This window comes from Pavona decussata, unplaced genomic scaffold (assembly GCF_977016875.1).
Source record: "Pavona decussata unplaced genomic scaffold, jaPavDecu1.1 SCAFFOLD_4, whole genome shotgun sequence".
In the NCBI taxonomy this organism is placed as follows: domain Eukaryota; kingdom Metazoa; phylum Cnidaria; class Anthozoa; order Scleractinia; family Agariciidae; genus Pavona; species Pavona decussata.
In genome coordinates, this window is record NW_028145428.1 from 1,446,354 (window position 1) to 1,457,052 (window position 10,699).

Consider the following 10,699-nt stretch of genomic DNA (forward strand, 5'->3'; position numbering starts at 1 on the left):
GCTAACGGCATAACTCTGATGGTCTCTTATTGATGAATTCGTCCATGCGCAGATCAAATATTAGAGTCATAGTAATAGGGATATTTATTAATCTTATTTGTCTGGTTTAGACAACTGATTACAAAAACTTTGAAAATACTCAAGCTTTGGATTTGCTGGAGTGTCAACATCCCAAAACGAATGATGTGTATCAGGGATTGATATGCGGACATGCAGAACCAATTTTTATATTATTCAGCAATCTTTTCCCTTGTGTACAGCTTACACTACTTTTAACCAACAATAATCAAAGCAGGTTTGCATGAGATTGCAGGGAGTGCTGGAACGCAGCTATTTATAATAAATCCATTTCTCAGCTATCAATCAATTTTGCCGGCTCTCAGTTAACATTTAATTATAACGTGTTTTGAGGTTGTTTTTTCATCAGATCAGATGGTGTCCCTCTTATTAGCTGAGCAGTGTCGAATTTCATCCGAAGATTTCCGCAGAACTTTCGAGTCATTCCAATCTCTTTCCAGACTTTATGAACACTGCTTATCATCCTTTGACATCCTTACTACTTCTAGAAACAACTTGTGAGAAGCTCTGAGTCATCTTCTCGGTAACTTATATTGTTGACAAGCTATTTGCAAGTAAAATTCAGCCTATAGTCGGGGAAAGTTTAGGGATCGCACCGAACGGGTTTTGTTAACGTTTCTCAGCTATCAGTTAAAAAAGCGCCGTCATTTCTCACCCGTCAGTTGAATTTTTGGCCAATTCTCAAACATCCGGGTTACCCTATGCAGACCCTCAAGCGAATGCATCGAAGACCTCTAAAATGCCTCATACCATAAACCGCTTCCAATGCATAGACTACAGAAACCTACTCTTCGGAAAGTCGAATCAACATACGTATAGCGCATTTAACCCTAATCGCGAATCAGAGGATTAGCTCTGTAGTGAAAGTTATGTATGCATTTCCAATTGAGCGTTAGCCACAACGAAGCAAAGAAATAGTTCATCCGGATTTGATCAACCGTTGCTCTACCGACGGAACCGCAAGGCCAGACGGGAGTAGATTGTGAGTGGTAATGATGGTAATTCGCGGCAATGAGAATGTGAAGTGTGCAATGAATGTTATGTCACCGGCATTTATAATGACACAAATGGTGAATCAGAGGATTGACTCTGCCTTGAAAGTTAAAACGTTTACTTCAGCCCTCTTTCACGATAGTGTTCTTTTAGGTTCTTAGCAAAGATCAGTCCTGATTCATCATTTTGTGCCATTAGTAATGCTGTGTGGCGCAACATGCATTTGATTTAATCTTAACTTGATTCAGATCGGAAAGACATTAAACAAGGTACGTATCATTGTATCAAGAAAAGTGGCCGGCTAACTTGATAACAAAAGCCTTTGTAAACCGATCAAAAAAATGGCTTTATGTGGCCATTTTTTAACAATGAGAACATTGAAATACAAAACCAGTTGGAGAATAACGTATAAAAGAAAAGAAATGTTCAACTCCTCGTCGTCTGTTGCTCCTCAGTCTCCTTTTGGTTAAGTTTCAATTAATTTTTACTGAATTCTATAGCAACAGAAGAAATCCTTTTGTGTATTTACTTCTTTCTTGGTCACGATAATTTATAGAAACGGTGGTAAAAGTTTAGGTCAGAACTCCAGCAAAATAGCTCTGGAAACGCTGTCTAAAGTTTGGCTTCTGTTTCCACATGCACTTTTATTGTCCCACATCTCTACGGCTGAAACGGCGTGAAACGCAGTTTTAAAATTTAAATTTAAAGAATTGTTATAACCCCCTGTAGGTACATCAAAATTGATAAAAGAGTCGAATCAGAAATCCACATGAAATGTACATGTGTATATTATCATTTATCACTAGGTGGGAATCATTTGAAGTACAGTAAACTCGATGGACACAATCGTTTCATTAAAAAAATCTACCATGAATTACTATAATTACATAAAAATTGCCCTCAAAAGTTTAATTTTTGATTTTGATTTTAGTGGCAGAATTGAATTTTTTCCGGCTGTGCTCCCATGAAATGAATCTTTTTCGATCACATGGAATCATGGTCGTCAAAAGAGCTAAGAAGAGATGTGGAAGTTGTTATCGCTGTACAACGTTTGCCCCTTCTTGTCTGACGAGGCTGTAAAATTGTTTATGCCTTAGAATGCAAGGCCATTGCTTCGTTCCCTTTAGAGAACAGCAGGCGGACTTAAAAATTAATAATCCATAATTTTTGGTCTTTGGGAAGTAGGTTTCCTTTTGAGTTGAAGGTCACAGTGGAGGTATAGTAACAGTTCCACCAGCCCACAGTCAAGCTTCAAAAATTCTTAATCCAAAAATTCATAATTCTTAGTGTTACACAGCTTTGCGCTGCAAAACAGCCGCTTGTTAATATTTATTTTGTATCCTTTATCTAAACGGTTTCAGTTCTTGACTCTTCGTACTGTTTGAAATTTGCGAACCGTAATATTTCGTTCAAATTTACTTTGTAATATCATGACTTTTCGGGTTCGCTCCAAGGCAGTTAGTTCTATTCAAAAATTGAACGTGCAAACTGAACTCTATGATTCGGAAAACGTGGATGTGTTGGTGGAGAGAAATTCTCTAATGTTATACATCAGGTTCCGTAAAGTGTTTTGTGTTAGACCCTTAGCTCTGGCTTTGAGTTAAGGATTTCCTCAAAAGGCTGATTGAGAGTAGCTTGGTTACAAAAATTACAATCTAGATTTCTGAATAGGTTGAAGCTGTTTGCGTCTCGGCGAGTAACTTAAGCATTTTAATAAGTGAAAGCCGTATTTTATTATCAACACAAGCATAACAAGGTGAATAATCTGTGGTTTATAACCTGTGAATATTTCTTGTTTTACAATTATCTGAAATGCCAGCAAATTAACCAGTTGATTAACTAAGCGTGGTTCCTGCATCCTTCCTAATAAGTAGATCAGTATATGTATAAACCCAAGAGAAAAATTCACTGATGAAGTAACCAAAATTTTATTTTATCCAGCTAGGTACACATGGCTCTCAGACTTATATAGACTACAATGGAGGTTGATTTGATATCCAGCTCTTTTGTTTCCCTAGATGAACAAAAAGAAATAGATTGTCTTCTCAGAATAAGGAACACACAAATATTACTTTTCTCATCAGTATCTTTAAGTTGTGTCGCTGTTACTGATTAGGTTGTAGTGTGTTTTTATCGGGAACTTTTCTTATTACAACCAAACAACTAAATAAGTTGTTAGCTATCTAACAAAAGGCACAGCAACCAGATTTGAATTGTTTGTGGTGTCTTGAATGATTACTTAATGTTTATTTTGAATCTGGCGTGTGTTAACTTCACTTCACACAGGACTTAGCCTGCAACGGGATGGCAATGAAACTGCGTTCAAACAACTCATTGATAACAAAGAAAAAAAATAAAAAACGAACAAACAAACAAACAAACAAACGAAAAATAACACAAATAAACGATACAAAAACAGGAACCATTACAGGTCACGTTTATTTCTCATCAGCTGATTTAACACTTGAATAATGTTTTTGGTCGGTAGTTATTCTTCTATAAGGCGGTCGTTCAATTAACTAATTATTGCCCGGAGAGTGATAAATACAAGACTTCATTTTGGGTCTGGTACAAAGTGGCTAAAAGTGTACCTTTCTGTTGCAAAATTAAGGCTCAACAAAACCCGCAAGTCTCTGCACAGAGCTCCCTCATATCTCCCGGGTTGAGATCACACGAATTCTCATACACTGCCTCAAGAAAGCAGTAAAAGGATTCTCTCGCATCAGAACACGGTTGGGCCCTCTTCTCCTGACCAGGTTTAGCTAAAAAATGAATAAGAATTAATCAAACTTCATTGAACATCCCAGTGTACATTCAAAGAAACCATAAATATCAAAAGCATGCGCAATGTGGCCTTTGGTGCTTTCGAATTGGTAAGAGAGACATTTAGATTTGACTTCGAGTTCGACATTGAGTACGAGTACGACTTTGCAAATCTAGTTCGCATGCTTTGGATAATCACTTGTCACACCAAAGAAAGAGACCATAATCCGAGTCGCACTGCTAGTCAAATAGGATGGTTCCTTATGTTGATACCGCCGCATATCATGTATTCTAATCGCGATTCTGGTCTGCCAAGTTTGTAAAAATATTTGTGAGTCATCCTTTTATTGTTAGATGTAATTTGCATTGACACTTCGATCGCAAATTACAATATGCTAGGCCATTCCAGTACAAAAGCCCGTGTGTTTTTTTCGTGAACTCTCAGATCTCGTTTCTTGTTAAACGGATTGAATTTTTTAGTTTTTGCAAATAATTTTTTTTAAATTTTTTTCTGCACCGATCGACATGTACAAAAAGAATTTCTACTTCACCATCACAAAAGATTTGTGACTTTGTTTGAGAGGGAGGATGTAATTGAAAACAGCGGGTCGCTTTTAAGGAAGTATTTATTCGAATTCAAAATTTGCGGATATTTGTTGCTGTGGTCACCTTTGTCACGAGAATGTGAGGGCAAATATTTTCAGCATGTACATGTTCAGTAAAAATACTGAGCTGAAAAATTCCTAACGCCCAGCACCTGTCGCATATTTGAGGAGTCGTTTAAGAGGAGTGTAATAATGCGATGGTTAATTATCCTTCTTAAAAACACTGAGTACCCTTTCGGTAATTTCTCTTTTACAAACATCGCCTAAGTATACTTTCGCGTAATTTCGCTTTAACGAAGTACAAACATGAATAAAGAAAAATTGGTCCAAAGGTTTCAAAGGCTTGCTCGGCATAGTAGTAAAGATTATTTTCGTTTTGTGTCGAACTCTCTGCAAAATAGGGCATATTTATAATTAATTACGCACGCAACACACAGTTGAAATTACTAGAAATTTTATGCAAATTGTTTGGTGCGAAGAAAATTCCCTGATGCCAAGCGGTCTAGAATTTTCTACTTGATCTGTCATGACTCATCAAAAAGTGTTAGTTTCAGACGAAAATGCGAAATGAACTTTGCAAGCTTTTAAGTGATATGTCAAATGAAACCAACCAAGTTCATATCGGTTAAATGATCGTGGTGAGGTTATGCAGAAAAATTAAAAAACTCCAATAAAATCTGACCCTTATTGGCTTTTCGCAGAGGCAAAGTCTCTCGCTTACATTTACTTCATATTATAATCAAATGAACGAAAAGAAAAGCTTTAATTTGTATATTCCCGCTCGCTATAAAATTTGGAAATAAATCAAGAAACTTTCGGGAAAAAAAAATTCACAAACACTAATCCTAAAGTTACAGAATCATCCTTTGTGTATTTTTTGTCACTAAGATCTATATAAATCAAGAAAGCATACATGTATGGTGATTATAAGCCTTTTAGTCTTTATTAACTTGTTTTTGACGCTACAGTTTGACAAATTGGTGCTGTTTTAGTCCGGAAATTCAGCCCTCCCCTATCTATCAATGTCTGCGCCTAAAGACTTGTAACACAAACACTATCGCAAATTAAACAATCCCCTCGCTCAAAACCCAATTTCTTTTTATTCTTTGTAATTTTCCAGATAGATGACAATTTAGCCATGTTTTTATACAGCACCGGTCTACAGAAAGTTGGATAGCGTAGCTTACCTTTAATCTTTTTTCTCGCAAGTTCGCTTAGCCACTCTGGTTTTCGGGATGGGACAGCCACGGTAGCAGTAACCAATGCGGCTAGCAAAAGATAGACGGCCAAATTCGAAGTCATTGTGATCTTGAAGCGGAGCCTGTAGTTTCTATGAATAATTAACAAAATGTAAAATCATCAAGTTTCTGGTGAAACGAACCGTTGTTTTCTTCGTAAATAAACTCTCGCATTTAAGGAGCCATAAGTTCGTTATACTAATATTTTACATTCGTCTAATTGAACTTAGTTCTAACGCTGTTGTTGGTGACTGAAAATAGATAATATGCGGGAATGTTAGTCATCTTCCGGAATTTATGGTGGTCTTCTTGAAACTTCGGTTTTTCACGAGAAAAACTTCAAGTCTAAATTGCGTAGAACTTTGTCGGTAAAGGGCAACGACCTCCTTTTTACCCAGTCAACAATTTGTAAGCGCTCTAATAAAAGCACCATAAAGGTCTTAGAATGTAAAATAAACCGGGCGGCCATGGTGCGATACTGTGCTGATAACCAACTATTTAGTAATATTAGTAAGGTCAACATATTTTCAACAAAAACATTACCTTTTGGAGTTTCTCTCAAGTGACACTTGTAATACACGTCCAAAGATAAAATACGTAAGTCGACTTTGAAATTTATAGACGCCTGTTGTATGCTTATGTTAATAATTCATAAGCACTCACTCTTTTTCATGTGTTCCGCCTACAGGTTATTATAATGACCGACCAATGATCCTCCTCTTTAAGAAAATGTGTTTATCTAAAACTATGGCTTACACCTCATACCCAAGGTGGCTTTTGGTAAATTAATAATGTTAATTCTCCTTCGTTCCTTCAAACTCCACACTATATATGAAAAAAGTGGTATTTAGAGTTTGAAATTGGGGAAACGTGGAGAAAACAAACGGTAAATAACAACGAAATAGCTGCTTGATTAGGGTAATGTTTTCCCAATTTCGTGCCTTTCTGTTAAGCAATTTTCAAACAGGATAGAAAATAATTAAAGTTTTAAAGAAAACATGGAGCGATCAAATATCTATTTAATGCCACCTGCTATCAGTAGTGTTCCTGTCTCAAAGGTTTTTACACGTCTACGGAGTTTTCGCGGCTAGGTTGCTTTGTGTAGTTTGAGAACTCATGCGGGTCTGCAAAATCATCTGTAATATCACAAAAAAGGTTTCTTATTTTAAACTTAGTTATATGTTAATTTTGTAGAAAATCAACAATATGTTTGTTGAAAAGAATTCCTCGGAAGTCTTACGACTTACAACCCCACGCCAGGATGTCAATATTCGAACATGACTAAAAGGTTTTCTGGAAAAACCGCAAATTCTTCGTAATCCCCCTGCGTTTTAATTTGCAGAAGAAACTTGAATACAGAAAATACTAAAATTAGATGTGTTTTTCAGGTTGGAGATCTGCGGGGTCGCGTTAGGCTTTTAATATAAGGGCTATTCATTTTAATTTTTTTTTTCAAATTGCCATTTATGGTCATGATAAGTAAAAATACGTTTGGCATTCATCTACATACAATATGTAAACTTAGAGTTAAATCAAAAAGTGTTTTAAGATAAATTCCAAATGACATCGCAGTTCATACGATTGCCTTGGAAGATGGCTTCCATGGAACTCGCTAGATACCGAATTTGATCAAATAAGTGTCAGCTCGATGACCAACCCTGTGAATTATTAATCAATTTGGAGTCAAGCCATTGGTTATAAGGTGTTGAATTACTCTTCTACGTCACATAGGAGACGTAGGACGCCAAGACCTTTCAGCCACGTTTCCCGTCCAGAGAAACGTGAAAACCTATATGTCCCAGTCCGGAGCGTAATACACCATGGTCTTTTGCCCAATCCACTCCCAACGTTTCAATGGTAACACGGATTGTTTGCTCAGGTGGAACAATCAACCATTTCTTTTTTTGCCACAGTTGCAGTAGCTTTTCAAATAAATCACAAAAAACCTTTGTTTGTAGGAAAACTACCCCTCAGACTACTTAACGAGCTGAGTCGGCAATGTACATAAATTTTCAATAACTGAAGCGGATTGTAAAGAAAATAGAAGAACGAGTATATGCCAGGCGGCTTCTTTCCAAGTTTCCCAGCCGTATCGAAGGATTAACTTCACACTGGAGTTAAATATCCGTTCTTGGTCCCAATATAATTTTCTGTTTTTGCACTGAAAATGAAGTTTTAATATCTTCTTCATCTTTATTCATCTCCACATAATACACCAAAACATTGTCAAAAAAGAAAAGAAAAACAAAAAACAAAAAGAAAAATAGTTCAAATGTAACGGAGAGAGGGCACTGTTACAAAGTTACAAGGGCTTTACATCTTTGGACTGGAGTCAGCATGGCGAATGCCTGTTGCACTTAGCTTGCCATTTTTATGGAAATTATATCTTATAAAACTCTTAGATCTGAACGTCTACGGCGCTGACTCTGAAAAAGTACGTCAAAACATTTATTAAACGCGGTTAATTTCAGTAGCGCGCCTATTACAAATTGTCATTATACCTTGTTAATTTTGCAATAAACAATTTCATAAAACGACAAAGCATTTTAAGGCGTAAATATATACCAAAAGTAAATCGAAAATGAGACCGCAGATGTCAAAACATTGTTAAATGACTACAGCGCCAGTCGACAGACAAAAAGATTATGACACCTAGACGCCTTAAACCCCCATTTCCAGCAAGAAAATTGACAGTGCAAAACTTTGGGAAAAGTTGAGAGAAGTCGATGGAAAAGCCATGGAATACGGCTCGAGCACCAAAGAACAAGAGTTATTGAAGAGTAAGAAGCTCGGGAATGTCGATTTTATCACTGTTGTGGTTCTCTGACTTGGCCAGTCTTCAGTATTCGTCACACACTACAGTTGAAATACACCTGCCTGCGAAAGTGATTACTGTCAATTACCAAAGAGTGGAAATGGATTCTCTTTGAATAACGTCATAACTTCGATGTTACCTCTCAAAGAGCGCATTTTTCTGGTCGCAAATTTTTTTTTGCAAACAAATCTTTAATTGTTAACTGCCACACACACATACAAAATTCAGCCATGCTACTTCCCAATACTACATGTATGTTATTACAATGATGTGTTACAATTCACATACAGTTATTACAATAATACAATATTATATACAGTTGTATTACAAATTATGGCTTCAGATTATTTTGTTATCCTTATATAATAATTTGGGAAGAGTACTTTTCTTGTGTTTCTAGTGCATTAAGCTTTCTACTTTGTACTTGAAAGAAAGTTTGTTAATAAAAACCGGAAAGAGGAGGGCTTCGCTGGTCATCCTGCAAGTATAGATATGGTATCTCATAAATAGGGTCGCGTAGTTAAAGGCCCATGTTCACCCAATAGGCATTGCTCGCGTTTATTATTGTTTACAAGGGCTTCTATTGTTCAGTCTTGAGAGCTGATTAGCTTACCAAAATATTCCCGCTGGGATGGAGGTCCTGGCCTATTCAAACTATGACCATGAAAATGACCATGAAAATGCGACTGGTTGATTTTGCTTCAGTTGCTCCGATCTATTTTAATCCCCGCACCTACAAAACATATTTGCTCCCCAAAGCGCTGAAGTTGTTAGTACTCCTTTGTGTAAAATTCTCGGAGAACGAAAGTCGAGGGTTTGGTTCGCTTGTCTGCATTCCTTTGAGCGACACGGCGGAACAGTCAAATCGTTACAGCCCCCAACACTGGATAATTTTTGTCCGAAAATTTTGATCCTATTGTTATTTAAGATAAACAGTAATCTTCAAAGGTCCTCTCTATTTCTATAGAAGTTGATATGAAAATGAAATTAACAATGCTGGACTCAAACAGTGCTTTCAAAATCATAGCGCCGACCCAGTCTATCGTACTATCATGGCATTATTTCTACCACTGTCCTTTGATGGTATAGCAATGACACGATATGCTTAATTCGATCGTTTATGAACCTGCAGCTTCTTAAGCAGATGAATATTTTAATTTAATCGCCTGTGCCAATAGGAACAAACGAAGGAACGCCTCCTGGAAAACCATACAGTTTATTAATCTCTTCGCAACTCTGTTTACATGAATCGGGAGAATAAAATCGAATCGAGCTCATCAAACTTACGTGTTAAGGTGAGATATCCGTAGAAATCAGGAACATTGCTACAACAGATGCATGCAAGGAGACAACAAATCCTCCCGCTTCTTTGTTTCAGAATAAAAGTTATGCGAACAGTCTTTGAGACGAATATATTCCTTCGGAATATAACAACTGTACAGCAGATTTCGCACATAGAACCCGACGACACACCTTTGAAGGTCGATGAGAGCAGACCAAGTAAAGAGGAGGTCAAGAGAGCCATCAGACATCTGAAGAATAGAAAGGCAGCTGGTCCAGATGGCATACCACCAGAAGCCATCAAGGCAGACCTGGAAACCTCGGCTGAGATGTTATACAATCTGGGAAAAAAATGAGATACCAGGTGACTGGAAAGAAGGCTACTTGATCAAGCTCCCGAAGAAGGGAGATCTAAAGGAGTGCAAGAACTGGAGAGGCATCATGCTGTTATTAACTGCAGGAAAAGTGTTGGACAGGATAATCCTGATAGCAGAGGTGGATGACCGTCTGCGAGATGAACAGGCTGGGTTCCGGAAGGATAGGTCATGTACGGATGACATAGCCACCTTGAGGATCATTGTGGAGCAGTCTCTCAAGTGGAACTCTCCCGTGTTCGTGACCTTTGTGGATTATGAGAAGGCCTTTGACAGCATTGACAGGGTAGTGCTGTGGAAGCCGTTACGACACAGTTGCGTCCCTGAGAAATATATCGTTCTCATACAGAAGACCTATGAGAAATGCACCTGTAGAGTTATCCACAATGGAGTACTTTATGAGCTGTTTGAGGTGCTAACAGGAGCTCGCCAGGGATGCCTGTCGTCTCCCTTTTTGTTCCTGCAATCCATCGACTGAAGAGAGGTCATAAGGAACGAAGAACTGTGGGAAAGAGCTGAACAGGAGAGAATCGACACCCAGATAAGAAGGCG

At 37.6% G+C, this 10,699-nt stretch overlaps 1 long non-coding RNA gene across 1 annotated transcript; it reads right to left on the minus strand.

Annotated features, from left to right (window-relative positions):
- Nucleotides 1-2,779: 2,779 nt before the first annotated feature.
- Nucleotides 2,780-6,349, minus strand: LOC146489699 (uncharacterized). Its single transcript, XR_014863565.1, has 4 exons — nucleotides 6,221-6,349; nucleotides 5,627-5,769; nucleotides 3,663-3,833; nucleotides 2,780-3,085 (listed from the first exon to the last, which is right to left on the minus strand). It is a non-coding gene; the product is annotated as an uncharacterized LOC146489699 (long non-coding RNA).
- Between the last annotated feature and the right edge of the window lie 4,350 nt (nucleotides 6,350-10,699).